Source organism: Peromyscus californicus, unplaced genomic scaffold (assembly GCF_007827085.1).
Source record: "Peromyscus californicus insignis strain IS unplaced genomic scaffold, ASM782708v3 Scaffold_33__1_contigs__length_539039, whole genome shotgun sequence".
Lineage (NCBI taxonomy): Eukaryota > Metazoa > Chordata > Mammalia > Rodentia > Cricetidae > Peromyscus > Peromyscus californicus.
This window is the reverse complement of record NW_026294544.1, coordinates 90,036-111,546: the sequence shown is the minus strand read 5'-3', so window position 1 is coordinate 111,546 and position 21,511 is coordinate 90,036. Positions and strand designations below refer to the sequence as shown.

The 21,511-nt window shown below is 38.8% G+C and overlaps 1 pseudogene; it reads left to right on the top strand.

Annotated features, from left to right (window-relative positions):
• The window catches only part of LOC128121190 (zinc finger protein 120-like), a 31,600-nt pseudogene continuing 10,089 nt past the window's right edge, over positions 1-21,511 (top strand).

Below are 21,511 nucleotides of genomic sequence, written 5' to 3'. Positions count from 1 at the left end.
ATGGCCGAGCTGGGAAACAATGACATGGTGAGTGAGGGGCTTCTGTCCACATATGAGGCAGAACAGATGATGAGGTGCAGGATTCAAGTGTCCTCCTAGGATCTGGGAGGGAACATGCCTGCACAATTCCAGTCCTGAGAAGTCAATGTGGTACTTGAAACTTCCTGGATCCAGGGGCAGGCCTCTGAATAACTTTGCTGTGTGGGCTGAATCTGCTCACAGAATTGAGCACATGGAGCTGTGTTTGGAAAGATTTTTGTGCTGAGTGAGGGTGGCCCTCACCTTTAATCCCAGCACAGGGGAGACATAGTCAGACAGATCTCTTTGAGTTCAAGGTCAGCCTACTTTACAGAGTAAGATCCAGAAAAACAAAAAACAACAACAACAAAACAAACAAACATGAAAAAGAAACGTTTTTGTAGTAAACTTCAACAGGCGTTTGGTACACCCATGGAAAGCATGTTGTCAAACATGGAGAATACCTTCTAGTTCCTTTTAGAGGTTCAGCACTTTGCATGTCACTTTCATGTGTAAAATTCTTTTACAGTTAATTTTGTGGAGGTTGTAAAATGCATCTCTTTTGTTTGTTAGCACTCCACTACTAAGGTGTAATGTAGAAGACTAGACTTGGTGATAAAGAGGATTTACTAAATCTTTGGAGATAGTAAGTCTCACAAAATAGAATTTAGCTGAGGCAGGACTGCCTCAAAAAAAAAAAAACCACAAAAACCCTCAAAGTTTATTGTAGCCAGGCCTGTTAGAGTTTAGGACAGTAGGATTTGATTAGCTCCAAACCTTTACAAGGGAGCCCCTGATTATTTACAATAATCCACTAGGCCTAACACTGTATCAAAGAATGGGACTCTAAAAAGACCCTCATTGAGGCATTACAGCATCACAACCAAACTTAAGTCCTGGTATGACATAAAATTCCAGGTTTTTTTCTTGAGAAAAGCATAGTTCTGCAGGATGGGCCATATCACATAAGGAGTCAAATTATTTGAAAAGTAAAATACAAGCCAGGTGGTGGTGGTGCACACCTTTAATCACTGCACTCACTCAGGAGGCAGAAGCAGGTTGATCTCTGTGAGTTTGAGGCTAGCCTGGTCTACAGAGTGAGTTGCAGGACAGGCTCCAAAGACATACAGTAAAAACTTGTGTTGAAAAACCAAAAAGAAAATAAGAATAAAAGAAAAAGATAAAAGAAAAGTAAAGCACTAGTTTTAAGGAATTGCTTGATCAAGCAAGGCTTTCACTGAGGCCCTCAGACAGGGATTATAAAAATTCTTGGGAGAGCTAGCAAAAACCTTGGACCTAGGACTTGGGAGCTTTCCCTAAGGGCCTGATATACTGATAATAAAACAGAGCTCCTTCCTGAAAACCAGGAATACGCTTTGGAGAACTAGCAATGGTCTGGAACTGTGGCGTTTGTGGTGGAATTACTTCAGATCCTGAGAAACCAACTCTTTCCACCACAGAGAGGCTATGGTTATTAGTCCACAGATCACTATGGGCTTAGTCAGTAATGTTCTTGAGATACCCTGTTTCCCCTTGTGCAGCATTGTTTGATTAGACTCCTCTTTGAGTCTGTCCCATTGTATGTTAGTTTCTGCTGACATCCTAGAAGTGCCCCACTTCCTTTCATTTCACCCCTGGAAGTAGGATGCAAGGTGCTGTTCTTCTTAAGAAGCTTAGGTGATATGAGACATAGCTTGTGTAATTCCTCCCCACCCCAGCTTTTATCTTTTCTACCTTATACTTTTCCTCTCTTTCTCATCTTTTGTGACCTTCACCTCAGGACCCTGTTACTGAGAAGACCCTGCAGTTTCACATAACTGGGGTACTTAAGAAATAATTTTGAAAATACCTTTGCTGTGTAAGTTTCCACTCTATCTAAGTGAGTAGACTTGCAGTCTTCTGTCCCTATTTAAATTGCTGAAAGTGAAACCTGAAGACTGAACCTAAGTGTCATAAGGATGATTAGCATATGTGCAATGTAATATCTCTTCTAGGCTGGCTCTTCTGTTAGCATTGGCAGAAGATGGATGTACTTTATCTTTAAAGAGATTATTCTTCATTAATGTCTGAAGTGTGTTGAGTGACTTCTCCCTTGGAAAACATTTCAATTCCAGAACAGCTGGATTTTGATCTTGTTAGAAAAATGTTTCTGAAACAAGTTCTCTTATGTTGACACCAGTGGCCTTGGTCAGAGTCTGTTGCACTCAATGGCAATGATTTTGCTGTTCTCTATATTACACATTAAAAATCTTATAATAAATGATTGTATCACCTCAGAGTTTCAAAATTATCCATTTGAGTGGTACAGTTGCATATCCATTGCAGTAAAAGGAAATTGGATTTGCATGTGGAGCATGGTTTCTACCTTCAGACCAGAATAGAAGGAATAGTTTATTGTGTGCACTGCTGGGGGAAAAAGGGTAGGCAATCAGCTACTGGAGTCACCATTTTAAAAACAAACCTGATTGCAGCAGGAGGAGTAATTTTATAATTTCCCAGCATGTACTGACTGATGACTTGTGAATGAAGACAGACCAGACTGGTTGGTGTTCAATTTAGGAAGGTCAACTTGCACCAAATGATATTGAATTTTCAATTATGTAACTCTCCTATGCAGATATGTTCAGTTCTGATTGACACAGTTATGACAACTCAGAGGTTTGAGAAAAAGGCCATTGACTGTAACTGTGTGTCAGGTTACAGTTCACAGAACCCAAGAAGTGCATATGGTAAGATCAACCTATCTTTTATTAATGATATTCCCTCAACTAGAGAAAGTTCCACTCTTTTTTAAAGTCAATATAGCTAAGGTTCATTTCTGTTTTCTGTTTTGTTTTGTTTTGAGACATGGTTTCATCATGTAGCTTTAGACCCTTTTCTGAAACTCACTCTGTAGCCCTGGCTGAACTAAAACTTACAGAGATCTGCCTTCCTCTATCTCTGGAGTGCTGGGATTAAAGGTGTGTGCCACCAATGCCTAGCATAGCTAAGTTTTTTATCTTGAAAAATATGTTATTTTTATCACTTTAAAATATCACTTATTGGTATTATATTTAACATTTTAAAAAGCATACTGCTCTTATCTATTTGTTTCTTTTCTCCAATGTGTCTAGGTCATTAATTGTTTCATTCCTTTTCTATCAAGAGCTGTGGATTATTGATTTCCTGTGTATAGCAGTGTTTCCTGTAGCCCAGGCTTGCCTCATGCTATGTAATGGAGAATTGCTTTGAACACTTATACCTGCCTCTACTGCCCAGTGCTGGAAAGACAGTCCTGCATCTTCTTCTAGGCTGGACACAGTGAGAAGGAAAAATGGAGCAGTTAATGAGAGTTCAACAATCTCCCTGACTTTTTCTGGGGCATAAACATGAAGAGGGACGTGTGTAAGAATTGAGTTCACTGAGCATCTTTGAAGCTGACACATTGAAAGGCCAGAAATGGAGGGACAGGACAAAGGGTGAGAGTTTTCCTGTTTCAACAGTATTTGAGATCAGCGATGTAGCGTGATGTAACCAATTTTAGGTGATCCACAAATGTCCTGACTGGCTGTTTCTTGGAGTCTACAGAACAGCACATTCAGTAATCTGGAAAAGGACTGATTGAAACAGAATTACTGTAGTTATGCTTGGTCAACCACTATAGACAATCTGGGTAATGTGGTGTGGCCCTGCCTAACAGGACTGCTATTTTACTTGTTTAAGATGTGTAGCCTCAGGAAAAAAAAATGCATGTGAGTAATCTTTGGTTTGCTCTCAAACAAATCCCTGGTGTCTGAAACACATGGCCATGAATTCTATTCCAACTTTTCTAAATAAATCTTTGAGATTATGACTACACCATATGCACGGTCTCTTTCCTACCTACAAGCCCTACCATTGACCACTAATTGTTTTCTAATTCATGGCCTGGTTTTCTTTAACATTTACATAGTAACAACAGTTACTGTTTGAATGTGACCTGTGTTTGGTTGCAGGACTTCCCAGATATGAAGCAAAGATTTGGCTGCACTGGACAATCAGTATGTATTTGTACACAAAGGAATGGGTGCTTGAGAAGGGGAACAGGAAGCTTTCTGGGAGACTGGAAGAATTTTAAAATTACAGATTTCTCAGATTAGCATCCTGTCTGCTCCTAAAGTGGAAGGGCAGAGCTGAGAAGGCCTGTGCTGTGTGTGTCATTTGATCTCTGATCACCCAGTAGAGGAGCTGCCTCTGTCCTGAGTCTGAGCTCAGGGGTCTTAGCAAATCTGGGACCTCAGGAAGGCTAAGCAATTAGGAGCACCAGTGGGAAGGAACTTGCAGGTTCTTTCCAGGATTCTCATCTTGCTCTGCTGTAGGAGCAGTGAGGGAGACCAAAATCCATGCCATGGTGAGTGTGGGGACCACTGACCCGAGACCAAGAGGAGAAGTTCTGCTGAGCTGTCAGAGCTTCTGTGACTGTGAAGGACCATGAGCCAGACTGTGGCTCTGTTGGTCCATATTGTGATCTGGAAAATGTCCCTTCATTTCTGAGACTCTCTGAGTGTGGATACAGTCATGATGGGGAGGCTCTGCTTCCCTGGCTATGGGAGGCTATGATATCTGTAATATATTTGTATGTTCTTAGGCAAGTGGAAAGAACACATTTTAGATCATGTAGATCATGTGGCAGGAAACAGACATTAAATTATTCTTCTAAACTGTTTTGTGATTGGGTATCAGTGACTGGGTTTGTCTGAAACCACATGGGGACATGAGAGTTCATAGAGCCATAGCATGAGATTTCCTCCATTTGCTAAGAAAGGTCCAGAGCTTGGGGCCTCTCTGTTTGGAAGATATACCCATAGCTACAGGGTCAGAAACAGCATTTAAAGGTCACTTTGAGTTAATTTTGTGGGAGCTGTGAAATTTGTGTTTATTTAATTTCTATACACATAGAATTATAGGGAGTTGGATAATCTTTGTCATGATCCCACATTTCCTCTGTGTGTTTCCTTTGGTCTCTTCTTTAAAAGATGTCTTTATTTTTCTGCTTTTGTTCTTGGCTTTTTCTCTCCATCTACTTTATTCATTCTCCAACATTGTACATATTCTTGATGGTTGTAGCTTTGTGGTAAATATAGAAGTCACATTGTATCAATATGTGTACTACTTTTTCATAATCCTATGAGCCACTTTGCATTTACACTTGGAGTCAGGTATCCTGTCATAAATTGTGGGAGTTTTCTTTGGATTGTATTCAACTCATGCTACAAATTTTCTCCAAGTTGGGAATTTCATAAACACCTGCTACTCCAGATCCAGGGGATCTGACATGCTTTTCTCTCATGTGTCACCTCTACATATTTGGAAGACATTCTTTCTTACACATGTTAACGTGCACATGAAAATAAGGATAAACATTTTTTCAAAAATTCTAGTGACATAAAACAATTAGAGCAAAATAAGTTGTTTTATATGTGTAATATTAATCATAAACTTTTGATTTAAAAATCTCTTATCTTGTATTTGTTTGGGAAAAGTTTTCAGTTCCTCACTGATTCAGACTCACATACAGTCATCAAGCATAGGAAACAGATTGTTGTCTCCTGGCAAATATCATTTTTTTTATCATAAGAGAATAAGTTCTTGTAATAATCAAAATTATTTTCTATAAAGTTAAAATACCAGAAGACTTCAAGTTTATCTCTAATTTTGGAGGAAAAACCTTCCTCACCCAACTCATTTTTTATTATTAGCAAATGAGAGAACTGGCATGCACAGGATGAGTGATGACCAGAGATTTCTTTTCGTCTCATTTAGATTATAACCAATTTTTATAATCACAAAAACTTATTATATCATGTTATAATTACCTTGAGGTTTGCTGTTTGTTTCTGAACTTTGTGTACAGAGACACTTTTAGTTTTCTTGATCTTAGAGGCTTGTTTATCCTCATTCCTAGGCATTTCTGTTTTTCCAGGAATTGTTATCTTCATATTTAATTTATTTCTGCTTAAAGATTGATAAAGTTAATTAATACATTGGTATTGAGTTTCTAAAACCCTCTGAGGTATCATTTTCTTTTTATCTTAATTAGCTTTTGCTGTCAACATGATGTGGCCTAAGTCATGTGGAGGGACATCACCTGAGAGTGTTCCCAGATCAGAATTGCTGGTTACAATGTGTTAAAGAGATTGTGTTGATTGATGATTAATGTGGGAAGGCTCTTCCACTGAGCATGGCAATATCCATAAGCAAGTGGTCCTGGGCTGGATATGACAGCTAGCTGAACCAAGACAGTAGCCAGGCAAGAGAGAAAGCTAGTAAACAAAGTTTCCCCATGGATTTTTGCCTTCAGGTGCTAGCTTGAGTTTCTATCCTAAGCTCCCACAATGATGTGCTATGATATGGTAATATCATCCAATGAACCCATTCATTACTTACGTTGCTTTTGATTGGAAAATTTAATCACAGCAAGAAACATGCAAGTTAGGACAAAACATGGGACAACAAAAGTGATTCTGTTACAGTATAGGACCTAAGACTGTTGAAGATATTAAGAGTTTAGATGGCAAAAGCCATAGAGAGCTGTATACAGAGCTTAAGAGGCTAATCTTGTAGGCCTGCTAAGATGGGAGAATTGAGAGTAATGCAGAGGAGGTCAAGGTCATAGCTTTTCAGTGGGAAATGGACTCCAGGAAAAATATAGCCAGAGGTCATTTCTATGGTATTTTGGCTCGAAATCTTTCTTACTTTCTCCCTTCCCTGAGAAATTGAGTAAGTCAGAATTAAAACACATGAGCTGATTTCTTAGAGAAAATGTTGATCTTGTTGCATGTTTACTTTTGATGACTCATGCAGGTCTCCAGTGGGGGGGGGAAACAAAGAAGTGAAAAATTTATGTTTTGTAGAGAAAATCACTAGGTAGTTTCAGATGGAAGTCCAGTGGTGAAATGGGCACCATTCTCTGATTATAGTAGAATAGAATTAGGATTCATTTCATTGACTTTTTTATTTTCAGTCAAATATTTGGTCCTGCCTTAATTCTCTGAGCCATTCAACTTCCAGTTCTTGTACACCCAGGCAGTGTTGGGCATTGTCTCCCTCTTGTGGTCTGTGCCTCAAATTACATGAGTCATTGGTTGGACATTATACAAGCTCTGAGCTGCTATTGCCCCAACATATGGAGACCAGACAAGTGTGGTTCAAATATTTTTTTGGCTTTATTGTTTTCAGTCCCACCACTGGGAGTCTTTTGTGGCTACAGAAGCTGTCTAGTTCAGGTTCTCTTTTCTCAATTACTTGGAGCCCTCACTTCAACCACACTCATAGCTTCCTGGAAATTTCCACTACACTAGGTTTTCACATTGCCCCCTAATATCTTACTTATTTCAAATTTCTCTCCATGCATTCACTCCCTCTGTCCTTTGCTTCCTTATCTGCTCATTCCTATTCCTGCTGTCCATACACCCACAAATTCTATTGTATTTTCTCTTTCTAGGGGCATCTGTGCATCCCTTCCCACAAATGTTCTTTTTACTTTTCTTCTCTGGGTTTCTGGATTGTTCTGTGATTATTCTTTACTTATCAGCCAATACCCACTTATAAGTGAGTACATATCATATTTGTCTATGTGGTTCTCAGTTGCCTCACATTGGATAATAAAAAACTCAGGAAACTTGACATTAACAAACCAAATAATCTAATAAAAATGAAGTATAGATCTAAACACAGAATTCTCAACAGAGGAATCTAAAATGGTGAGAAACACTTAAAGGAATGTTCCACACTTAGCCATCAAGGATGTGATAATAAAATGTACTGTGAGATTTATTTTACACCTTTCATAATGGCTAAGATCAGTAACAAGAAACATAACATGCTGGCATGGATGTGGAAGAAAGGGAACTTTCCTCTATTGCTGGGGGAGTGGAAACTTGTACAACTTTAAATCAATATGGTGGTTTCTTCAAAAGTTAGGAATTGACCTATCTAGAGACACAGTTATACCTCTCTTGGGTATATACCCAAAAGATGCTCCTCCATCCTTCCACAAGGTCACTTGCTCAACTATGTTCATAGCAGCTTTATTCATAATAGCACCAAACTGCTATGTGTTTGAGAGTTTGTTCCTGGTTTTTGATTTCATAATTTCACATATTCCCTTAAGATGTTGTTTATTATTCAGCCTGGCAGGTATATCCATAATTATTCAGGAATACATTTGAACTCATGACCCTTATGTGTCAGCCTCCTGAGTACAAGTGCAAGGGCAGATGATATACAACAATGAGTGCTGTTTTGTCAACATGTTTCAACCCTGTTAGTGTTAAAATGCTTAATTGAGAGGCAGAGCCAGGCGGATCTCTGTGAGTTCGAGGCCAGCCTGGGATACCAAGTGAGTTCCAGGAAAGGCGCAAAGCTACACAGAGAAACCCTGTCTCGAAAAAACCAAAAAAAAAAAAAATGCTTAATTGAAAAAACCATAAGACACCCAAAACTCTGTGCATTTTCAAATCATCATTTTCATCTGTCTTCAAGAGCTGCAACACTGTAAGATAACAAGCACTCAATTGTATATTTTCCTCCAGGCCTGCTTGGGGAAGGGGTTTGGGCCTCAAAGATGTGTGGAGTCTGTAGTGGTTAGAGAGAAGGCAGAGACAGACATGGTCTGAGGGTGAATCGACATAGATGCCAGCAGTATTCAATTGGAAAAGTTATTGTTTATTCTCGATAATTACATGTAGGATTAAAAAGGAGAAAAGAAGGCTTAGGAGCTGGTTTCTAGCTTGAAATTTTGTCTCAAAAAACCCCCCTAAAAAACAAACAAACAAGCCGGGCGGTGGTGGCGCACGCCTTTAATCCCAGCACTCGGGAGGCAGAGCCAGGCGGATCTCTGTGAGTTCGAGGCCAGCCTGGTCTCCAAAGCGAGTTCCAGGAAAGGCGCAAAGCTACAGAGAAACCCTGTCTCGAAAAACCAAAAAAAAAAAAACAAACAAAAAGAACATCTTTGAAGTTTAACAAGCTTTTGGTGCACACATGGAAAGCAGATTGCCAGACTTGCAGAGTACCTTCTACTACCGTATAGATGCTCAGTATTTTGCATTTAATTTTTACATGTAAAGTCCATTTATGGTTAATTTTGTGAGGGGTTGTAAAAGGCATCTCATGCATTGGGTAGCATTCCATTACTCAGGTGTGATGCTCATGAGTACAATTGGTGATTTGAAAGATTTACTAATGCTCAAGAGATAGTAATTCTCCAAAATAAAATTTAGCAGAGGGAGGACTGCCACTCAAACACCCCAAAGATAAGTATATTTTAGCTAGGCCTCTTAGAGATTAGGAGAGTAGGATACACATTTATTCTTCAGGATTGTCCAGACATTTGACTCCAAATCAACACAAAGGATCCACCTCTGATATACAATCAGCCACTAGGCCCAATGCTATATAAAAGTATGAGATTCTAACAAGCTACTTATTGAGGCATTACAGGGTCACAAGCAAATATAAGGTCTGATTTGCTATAAAGTTCCAGGTTTCTTCTTGAGAAAAGCCTAATTTTGCCAGATGGGCAATATGACACCAGGTGACAATTATTTGAAAAGAAAAACACTTGTGTTAAGGACTGGCTTGATTAAGCAAGTCTTTCATGTAGGCCCTCAGGCAAGGAGGAGGAACTTTCTTGGGACAGCTAGTAACAGCCTGGGGGCTAGGCTTTGGGAGCTTTCACTAAGGGCCTAATATATTGACAAAAAAAAGAACTCCTACCCTAAAACCAGGAATATATTTTGGAGAGCTGGTAGTAGTCTGGAACCAGGACCTTTGTGATGGGGTACCTCAGATCTCACATGGAGCTATGATTATCTATCAGGCCCAAGACCCTGGAGGGTTTACTCAGTAATGTTCTTGAGATGCCCTGTGGTCCCTTTGGCAACATTGTTTGATTAGCCTCCTATTTTTGCTGTGTAACTAACCCATCAGCCTAAATGGCTAGACCTACAAGTTGCCTGTCTCTATTTAAATTGTTCAAAGTGCAACCTGGAGCATGAAGCTAAAAGACATAAGGATGGCAGCACATGTTCAATGTAAACTGTCCCTAGGCTGTATTCTCCTTGAGCATTTGCTGGATATGGATGAATACTATAATTAAAATATTTTTTTAATAATATCCTAAGCATGTGAAGTGATTTGTCCATGGGAAGGAATATTAATTCTAGGACAGCTGTATTTCCATCCTATTAGAAAACTGTTTCTGAGACAAGCTCTCTTATGCTCACTCTGGTGGCCTTGCTTCTATTCTGCTTCTCCCTGGGTTAATGATCTTGCTGTTCTCTATACTACACCTTCAAATTCTTAAATGACTGTACCATCACAGAGTTTTACCATGATCCATTTGAGTCATGTAGTTGACAATAGAATGCAGTCACAGGAAAAAAATCTTTCACATGTGAGCATTGCTTCCGACTCCAATTAAATAGAAGGTATTGTGTACACTGCAGGGGAAGCAGGGGAGGCAATCAGCTACTGGGGTCACTATTATGAAAAAGGACCTGACTGTAGTAGAAAAAGTTATTTTATAATTTCCAAGTATGTTTTAATTCATGTCACATGAATCATCACACACCAGGTTGTGTGGTGTAGTTTGGAAACATCATTTTGAGCCAATGAATGTTGAATTTGCAATTAGGCAACATTCCTGTGTAGGTATGTTTGATCCTGCTTGACACAGTTATGTCAGCTCAGATGTTTTTGAACAGACCATTGACTGTAACTCTGTGTGTCAAGTTATAGATCTCAGCAGCCAACATATGTATGGGCAAGATCAATCACTCTCATATTAATGACATTCCCTCTACTAGGGGAGGGCCTATCCTTTTTTTTATTTTTTATTTTTTACATTACACTCATGATATTCACTAATTACACTCATGATATTAATCACATTTCTGGTATTCATAGATTACATTTGCAGTATTCATTCAATTATATGTATATATATTATATATATTTATTAATTTTAAATGCCAAATGTCATTTATTGAAGGAGGGAGGAGGTCTTAAATACAGGCTTACAGCACAATGGGAGAACCCCAGAGGGCAGAAGTTTGCTACTGATGTTTTACAATCTTGCATCTAAGCTGTTAATGCCCATTATTCAGGATATACAGACAAGGAACTTCCCTTAAGCATTCAAGAGGGTGGAACTTGGCAGGGAATTAGCATAGGGAGGATATCAAGGTCAAGGTCCACAAGCAAGGCAACAGTTACCCAAAACGGGGTCCAGAGCCCTACAGGTCCCCCTTTTATTAAAAAATGAGCTTCTGACTTGGGTTGCGTGGAATGTCAGCAGGTCACCTTACTCGACATGGAAATGCCTGCCCAGGCCACAGAGGTGCTCTGTCTTAGCTTGGTGAGTGCCCCCCAGGTATTACCCATCTCTGAATACTCATTATCATACAGGCTCAGTCGTGTGTGAGCTGCAGAGTTAACTGCTGCCAAAAATCTCAAAGTGGCACTGGGCTTGCAATCTGTGTGTTCGACACAGAAAAGACCAACAGAGATCCTACCACAACCATAGCCAGTATGCTAAAGGCAACTGAGACCTTCCCTTCCTTAATGAGCCATAATGTACGTTGGAGTCCTTGTAAGATAGTATCCCAAAAGCAAATGGAACTTGAGTTTATAAATTTATAATTTTCAAAGACAATTGAGATGATTATAACTACTGAATTAAATTTATCATGCCCAATAGAATGGAAGATTAACTAACTGTGGTAGCTACTTTTGTTGCCAGGATCTCCGCTGTGCTAGCTGTAGTAAGCAATTATGAAATGGCAATCCCAGAAAGAGTAGCAGCGGTGGCCACCATTGCTATAACATCAACAGTGGTGGCAACAATGTCAAATTCTCTCCTGGAGTGTGTGGACATCCACTGGCATGGATACAGCTCCAGTAACACGAACCACCAAGGCCCATTTTTCTTGTTCCCAGCACGACTTTAGCTGGGGGCCTATCCTTTTTAAAATTAATACAACTAAGCTTGTTTATCTTACAAATACATTAATTTATCATTTTAAAAATTACTTACTGGTATCATTCTTAACACTTTCTTTTAATGCATTAATGCTCTTATCTCTGTTTCTGTTTTCCAGTGTCTCTAGGTAATCAATAGTTTTATTCCTTTTCTCTCAAGTGATGTTGATTATAGATTTCTGTGTAGAACAATGTCTCCTTTAGGTTAGGCTTTCTACATTTTATGTAAGTAAGAACTGATTTGAACACCTAATCCTGCCTCTGCTGTCCAGTGCTGGAACGAAAGTCCTGCCACTCCTTCCATTCTGGGCCTTTACTATTCAGTGAGAAGGAAAAATATACCAGCTAGTGAGTGACCTCCAATCTCTCTGGCTTTTAGTTGAGATTTACAAATGAAGAGGGACTGTGCAATAATTGAGTTCATTGGCCAACTTTGAAACTGCTGGAGTCACAGTGCAGAAGGAGAGAGGCAGGATGGGGGTTGACAGATTTCTTGCTTTAACAGTACATGGGAATAGCAATGTGGAATTAGGTAATCAAATTTAGATGTCCCATAAATGTCCTATTTCACTCTTTCTTGAGGTCCACAGGCAAGGACAATAAAGAATCTGGATAAAGGACTGACCTTATCTTGAAAAAAATTGCTATAGCTACAGTAGTTCAATAAAAATAGATGTGGGTAAAATTGTGTGGCCATGGCTAACAGGACTGTTTTCAGGTTTTAGATGTACACCCAGAGATAAAAGATTTGAGAAATCTTCCATGTCATCTAATACAAATCACTAGACTGTGGAGCATGTGGCCATAAAGTCCGTTTCAACTTTTCAGAATAATTTTTGGAGATCATAACTGTCTCATATCCACATTCTCTTTCCTGCCTCCTAGCCATAACATTGTTTTCTAATTCATGGCCTGTTTTTTCCCTCTTTGGCCTCATTTTTCTTTAACAACTGTTATGCAAAACAACAGTCACAGTGTAAATGTGACCTTTGTTTGGCTACACAATTCCCAGCTATGAGGCAATGGGTTGGCTGCACTGTACATTGAGTGTTTAATGGATTGTGAACACAAAGGAACCTGTGCTTTGGATGAGGAAAAGGCTATGCTCTAAGAGAGTAAAAGAATGTCTAAAAATATAGAAACTCTCTAGACTAGGTCCCTTTCTGCTGGGCTGGAAGAGCAGAGCTGTAAGAACTGTGCTCTCTGAGTCACTTGATCTCTGTTCTCCCAGTAGGTGAGCTGCTAATATTCTGAGGCCCAGCTGTATGGCCCTAGCCAATGAGGAACTTTAAGAATGCTTTGCAATCAGTAGTCAGAGTGGCAGGTAATTTTCAGACTCTTCCCTAGAGTATCCTTTGCTTCACCTGTAATGAGTTGTAAGGAAATCCACAAGCTATGCCATGGTGAGGATAGGGTATTCAGAGAAGGTGTGTTGAGCTGTTATTATTTTTGGTATTTGGATGGACCATGAGCCAGACTGGTTCTGTTGGTCCATGTACTGACCTGGGCAGTGATCCTTGTACTTTGAGCCCTAGTGTGAATGGATTTCATGGGTAGAGGGACTGCAATCCTGGCATGGGAGACTATTATTCTTGTAATATCACTGTCTAGTGTGCACACATGGGCACTGCTTTTGGTGTGCAGTGGGAAGACAGATTGGAAAACTGGAGGTCTGGCTTCTAGAAGTACTGAATATTGCATTCCACTTTCAGATTTGTCTTATAATTATTTCCAGTAATTTAGAAAATGATTGAAAGATGGTGGTGTGGATTGTTTTTCAGCAATAAGTGATTAGAATGCTTCTAACTTTCTGCTACCACCAGCTGCACTAGTGTGCTTTAGTAAAGTTTAGTTCCAAGGGATAAAAGGTATTTCTGAGCTGCAGAGGTTTCTGTGGTGTGCATGGTGTTGGCCAAGTAGATAAGGTAGAATCCACATCTTGTGTCATAATTCATATGACAGAAAGCAGATTTAAAATTATTCTTCCATGTTGTTTTAGAATTGAACATCTCTGGGGCTGGCTTTCCCTGAAATCAAAAGGAGGCAGCAAGATTCCTAGAGCATTGGGCTCTATCTTTGTAAGAAATATTAGTGGATTGAGGGTATGAAACAATTGCTCAAGCATCAATCTGATTAAATTTTGTAGTAGTTGTAAAGTCTGTGCTTATTTAATTTCAATGCACATAGAATCATTGATAGCTGGGTAACATTGGTCAAGATCACACTTTTCTTGGTTAAGTTTCCTTTGGTCTTTTGATTAATAGTTATTATATTTTCCTTTCTTCTTGGCTTTTTCTCTGTATTCTCTTTATTATTTTACAAATATTGTATCACATTCTTGGTTGTTGTAATGTTGTGGTAAGTTTAGAATTCATATTATATTAATATGTCTATTATTTTTCAAGTGATCATTCTGAGGGTTTCTATTGTGAATACAGCTTTGTAATCAGCTTTCCTGCTATAAATTGTTGGGCATTGTTATTGGATTATTTTCTTTTTGAGCTTCAGATTTATCTTAAGCAACATCTTAATTTTGATGCATCATGTTCCCAAGGATCATTAAGTTACTTCTTTATTTATTTAGGTTTTGTTGTTCTTGTTGTTGTTTATCTGTAAAAGACTTTTGGTTTATAGGGTAAAAAGTCTTATGTGTCTTGGCAGGTGGCTCAGCACATTTTCTTCTTGGTGCTGACCTGAGTTCAGATACCTACACTCAAGTTGGGAGGCTCATAACTCTACTAGTCCAGTTCCAGTGGATGTGGCACCCTCTAATTTTGTATGTCACGTGTGTACATACAGAAGGCATTCTCTCTCATGCAGAAACATATATAAAAATAGTGACAAACAACTTGTTTTCAGAAGTGCTTGTGACTTATAAAGCAAGTAGGGTAAAACAAGTTGCTGTAGGTATACACTGAATCTGTAGAAATCTGTTATCTTGCATTTGGTTTAGAAAAGGTTTCATTTTCTCACTCTGATGTGGGGTTACCACCAATCATCAGTCACAGGAAACAAAATGCTGTCCAAGTGATCCTAACATTTCTCCTTTTCTTTATTATAAGAGAATGAGCCAGGCAGTGGTGGCGCACGCCTTTAATCCCAGCAATCGGGAGGCAGAGCCAGGCGGATCTCTGTGAGTTTGAGGCCAGCCTGGGTTAACAAGTGAGTTCCAGGACAGGCGCAAAGCTACACAGAGAAACCCTGTCTCAAAAAACCAAAAAAAAAAAAAAAAAAGAGAATGAGATCCTCTTAATAATCAGAAATATTTTCTACAAAGTTAAAACATCAGAATGATTCAAGCAAATCTCTCCAACTTTCATGAAACAGCTCTTATAGCCCTATCCATATTCTATTATTGGCAAAGAACAGAACTGTATTGCAGAGGGCTAGTGCCAGCCAGTGAGGTTTTGTGGTTTAAGTTTTATTAGAATCCTATCATTCTTGGTTATTTCCAGCCTTTTCCCCTATTTAATTTTATTACTTTTTTGCTTTAAGTTCTTTCTTTATTTAATAATTTAAAAAAAAATTTACATACCATTCTCAGATGTCCCTTTCATCGCTCCTCCCACTATTCCCAAGCGTTTCCCCCTACTGACCCTCCATTCCCTCCTCCAAAAATGTAAGGCCTCCCATGAGAAGTAAGTAAAGCTTGGTACATTCAGTTGAGGCAGTTCCAAGTCTCTTTCCTATTTATCAAGGGTTTGCAAGGTGTCCCTCCATAGGTAGTAAGCTCCAAAACATCAGCTCATGCACCAGGGATAGGCCATGATCCCACTCCCTGCAGCCTCTTGAACAGATAAAGATGCATAACTCTCTAAATTATGCAGAGAACCTAATCCAGTACCATACAGGTTCCACAGCTTTAGTCTAAAGGTTTTTTTTATCCTCTGTATTATTTATAACAAGGAGTCCTCATTGAGGTCACCCTCATATGTTCCAGGAAGTTTGCACAGAACTGATTCCACATCCATTGCTGAAAGCTCCCCTATTCTAGTCAACTCTCCCTGTCTTTCCCCTTATCCCTTCCTTATTCATCTGCAGCCTCCTGTTACCATCATCACTTGCCTCCAGTGCACCCACCAAATCTATTTCTCCTTCTCAGGAAGATCTATGCATCTTCCCTAGAGCCGTTCTTATTACTTAGCCTCTCTGCATCTATGCATTCTACCATAATTTACTGTGATTATACTTTACTTAACTACTAATACCCACTTATAAGTGAGTATATACCATGTTTTTCTATGTGCTTCTAGGTTTCCTTACTCAATATAGTAAAGAACTCAAGAAATAACAAACTGAGCAATCCAATTATCATGGGGTGCACCTCTAAAGAGAATTCTCAATAGAGAAATCTAAAATACCTGAGAAACACTTGAAGAAATATTCAGCATCCTTAACCATCAAAGAAAAGCTTATCAAAATTATTTTGAGATTTCATCTTACACCTGTCAGAACGGTTAAGATCATTAACACAATTGACAGTTAAAGCTGGCAAGCAACTGGAACAAGGGGATTCATTGCTGTTCCAAGTGAAAACCTGCACAGTCACTGTGGAAATCAAGAGGCAATCTTAAGATAATTGGAAATCAATCCACCTCAACACCCAGCTATACCACTCTTGGGCATATACTTAAAAGGTGTCCCTCCCTTCTACCTCAAAGACACTTGCTCAACTATGTTCATAGTGACTTAATTTGTTATAGCCAGAAATTGTTATGTCTGTGAGAGATTGCATTTATTGATGACTAAAATGGAAATACTCAACCACGTAGGTTCACAGTATTGCTAAAGAAAGTGTCCTCAGCTAGAAAATGGAGTTATCTAAGCATGAGACAGTGACTAGGCCAGAGAGAAAGCCAGGAAGCAATCTTAGCCCATGTTTTTTTCAATTGTTTGCTTTAGTTTCTGTCTTAAGCTCCTAAAATAATGGAGTGTGATCTGACACAATTAGTAAAATAAACACATTCATTGCCAGAGATGTTTTTGGTTAGAGGATTTAATCACAGAAAGATAAAAGAAAGTTAGAATAAAAAAGGAAACAACAAAAGTGATTTTATTGCTAGGCAGATCATGGGAATATTGTCTTTTGAAATAATGTGGATAATATGAAGACTTTAGGTGGCAAAACCATAGAAAGTTGTTCATAGTACTCAACTGGCTGTTCTGTTAGGAACAGGAAGATGGGAATGTTAAGATTAATGGCAGAAAGTGGAGATTGAGATCATAGGATTTCAACTGCAAGTAGGTAGACTCCATAAAAAAATTAAGCTAAACATCATTTATATGATATTTTGGATCCAAAATCTTTCTTATATTGCCTATGTCCTGGATATGTAGCAAAGAAGAATTAAAAGATAATGGGCTAATTTCTTACATGGAATATTGAATCTGTTGGATGGCTATTACTGATGAGTCATTCAGGTCCAGAGTGAAAATAAAACAAGTGGGGCAGAAATAAATGAAAATGAAAAGGTAGTATCAGATGGCAGTCAAATGCTGAAACAGACAGGGAATTTCAAAGATTTTGTCACCATTATAGAGAAGACTTTTGCTATAGAATACAAGTCTAGCAAAGTACCCTAAGGTTAAGACTCCATCCTATTAAAACTCCTATTTGTGGAAGGAGTAAGCAAAGTGAATCCTAGTCCCAGGAAGCATCTCCATAAAAAAACCCAATTTACCTGTGGTCAATGCATGTTAGTGTTCATCCCATTTAAGAAATCAAACTTTGCAGGATCACCCATATTGTGCTGGTCCTGGAAATAAGAAAGAATGAAAACTTAAGATCATGAATTCTTATTCTATGCTTATAATTCAGCATTGTTGCAGGCATCTATCTTTGGCAGAGGCAGAAACCCAGTAAGGAGACTGGGAGAGGTCATTGCATGAAGCTGTGAGGATCGAAGACTAATGTTGGTAATTGTTTCTCTTTCTTTCTTTCTTTTTAAATTCTTAACTCTTTAGGGGGCCTGCTACCGGGTTCTCAAAAATTACACACATGGAAGCTTATTCTTTCTTATAAAGATAAGCCTTAGCTTGATTTGTTTCTAGACATTTGTTTAACTTAAATTATTCCATCTACCTTTTGCTTCTGGGCTTTTGTCTTCCTCTATTCTGTATACCTTTCTTTATTTCTTATTTTGTGGTTTTCTGTGTAGCTTGGTGGCTGTCCCCTGGTGTTCTGCTTTTCTTTCTTCTTTTTTTTTCCTCCCATATTTCTCCTCTTATTTATTCTTTGAGCCTGCTGGTCCTGCCTATCCTTCCCTGCAAAGCTATTGGCCATTAAGCTATTTATTAGACTAATGAAATTTTTTAGACAGGCTATAGAAGTATCACACCTTCACAGAGTTAAATAAATGGAACATAAAAGAATGCAACAAATCTTCACATCATTAAAACAAATGTTCTATGGCATAAACAAATACAACACACATTAAAATAATATTTTAGAACAGCCTGGGTTCCCTTTTGTGACCACAAGATGGTGATATACCTAAGCTATGAGACATCTTCAATGGAGCCCTCGCTACATGTAGTTAGTTGAAGTAAACAAAGAAATGTATGACAAGTTTCAAGGACAGAGCCACCTAAGCCCTTTGAAAATTGAGCACCGTACATCTGAGACAGATTACATGATTTGATATTTTTCCTGCTGTGTTTCAGTCTTGCCTTGGTCCAATCTTCCCTGTGTCTACATTTCTATGTTTGGGAATGTGAATGATATTCTGTGCCAGAGATGGAACTTGCTTTTTCATTTTACAAGATGTGACTGTCAAGAAAGTGTATTGAGTTTGAGAAGAGACTTTGAACATTTGAACAGTGTAGGAGCAGTCTATTACAGACTATGAGGACTATTGAAGTGACTAAGTGCATTTTCTACATGGATGACCATGAGCCTATAATGACTTGGGTCAGAATATAGTTGACTAAGTGAAAAATCTCCCAGATACTATCATGTATTTTAACATTTGTTTCTCCTTGGTGCCTTTCTTTCTATTGCTGGTGAAACCTTTAGTAAGGGGGGGGTTTCTGGATGAAATTGCTCACTAGGGGTGTGATATTTGTCACTACATTCTCAACAAATTTCCTATTGTTTGCATCTACTCTGCTGTGATTGATACAAATCAGCCAGCTTCCTTACATTGTCATGCTTTCACTGCCATTATAGACTCTAAATCACATAAGATAATATAGAAGTAATTGCTATTCAGTGCTACTTCAGTTTGGTAGCTTGCTCTTTTAACTTTTTTGTTTGTTTGTTTATGAAGAAAAGGTTTGTCCGTGTAGCCTTAGCTGTCCTGAAAGGACCTCTGTACACCAGCCTGACCACTAACTCAGACATTCCCCTATCTCTGGTACTCAAGTCCTGGGATTAAAGGTGGACCAACATTTCTGGTACTTTTATTTTTACATGATTGGATGATGGTCCTGGGATGTACATGTCAAAGATAGTCTGTTGTACTGAGCTTCCACCATATTTTGAATTTTAAAATTTGGCAGAAGGTATCACTCTCTTTCTCAGGATGGCATGTATTAGTGACATTAATACTGCATGAGCCTTCTGAGTCATTGGATTGTAGGTACATGTCCTGCTTCCTTTCTGTTTTGTTTTTTGTATTTCTGTGAATTTTTAAATGAGTTTGAATAATTTCCTGTATGAATGGATATCCACCACATGGGGACCTGGTCCCCTCAGTGTTTAAAATATGGTCTCATGAACCCTGAACTTTGAATAATGGATTGATGTGGTCCCGCATGTAAGTACTGGCAATTGAGCCCACCTACATGCAAGACAAGCAATAGCTCTTTACTACTGTGTCATCTCTTCTGCCCTGTGTTGATTATTTATGATCAACATTGGCGCAGCTAATGTTTTTATCTGTCCATTTATTACTGTTACAACATGTCGTGCCTTTTTAGTAAAATCTAATTGATGTTACAGTTTAAATTGTGGCACTTCAGGTTACTCGTAGATGAATACAGAACTGGAGTGAATGCTTAACACTTTGTAGGAACTTTATTAAAAACCTATGAGTTCTATCTAACTTTTTTGTTTGATAGATTTTTAGCATGGGAGACAGGGTTTTAAAATGTTCTTCTGGACGTGATTGCATACACTAGGCTGGCATTCAATTCAGAGTCACCAGCCTTTGCATTCTGAGTGCTGAGGTTAAAGATGTGAGTCAATACACCCAGTTTGTCCATCTTATTTTTCTTTTTTAGCTAGTATTTGTTCATACAACTTCTCTCATGTTATTTGGTACTATTGATCTGTTTCTGTGTTTCACTGTTATTATGCATTTCCCTAGCAAGATGATAGCCCCTTCAAAGGGTACCAAAATGACAGAGGTGACCCTCCTATTCACTATACTTCTAAAGTGACATGATGATTACATTATAATGTTTATGTCATGAAATGGCTGGTGGGAAGCACCAGAATTATATTAATATACAGTAAAATAAGTACACATTTACAATGTTGTCAGTGGCATACTTTCTGTTTTACACATGTATGGGATATTTTAGAATGCAGTGACTTATGATGATGTGCATATTGGTTTCACTTGGGAAGAGTGGACTTTGCTGGATCCTTCCCAGAAGAATCTCTACAAAGATGTGATACTGGAGAACTACTGGAACCTCACTATTATAGGTAACACTGAAATTTCCTTCATGATTTAAAATAAAGGTGCAACTGTTTCTTGGTTGTTGATGCTCTTCTGTAATTTGATTGTAAAAAGAAGATAGCGGTAAGTAAATCAGTCATAATTCTAATGTTCATTGAAGATAGTTATGGTGATATTTTATTTGTATTAAAATATTATTTGTATGTTAATAAATAAAGTTGCCCGGGGGTCAGAGCTATTAGCAAGCCATAGGAAAGCAGGGCAGTGGTAGCGTACGCTTGTAATTCCAGCACTTGGTAGGCAGAGCTGGGTAAGTCTCTGTGTGTTCAGGGATACAGCCATTATTGGATACACATGCTTTTAATCTTAATACCATTCATGGAAAACCTGGAGGCCTATACAGACAGGCTGTGAGGAGGCGGTCATGTGGTTGGGTTTACAACCAATGAGAAGGCAGGACAGGAACTCTATATAAAGACTTTAACACAGGGGTAGCTCTGGTTCAGAGAGGTAGGACCACTGCAGGAGGAAGGGTAAGGTTTTAGCTCTTAGCTCTGACCTCTTGGCTTTCTTCTTTGCATTGGTTCTGTGTTTATTATTTAATAAGAAGGTTGGATACATCTACATTTGGCACCCAACGTGACAAGAATTCATTAAAAACCGCTTGGCTTGGCTTGGCGGCAGGTCCGGTTTCCAGCCTGGGCGGCCTGGCTGCCTAGCTTGGGCCCAGGCCTGACTGACCCACAGCTGGCGCTACTTGCAACTGCTACAAACAACTCAGACCTGCCCTGCTGAACAGGGCCCCTGCCTGTAAAGCCAAGGCTTGACTCGGCTCAAGCGGCTACATTTTCTCTCTCTCTCTCTCT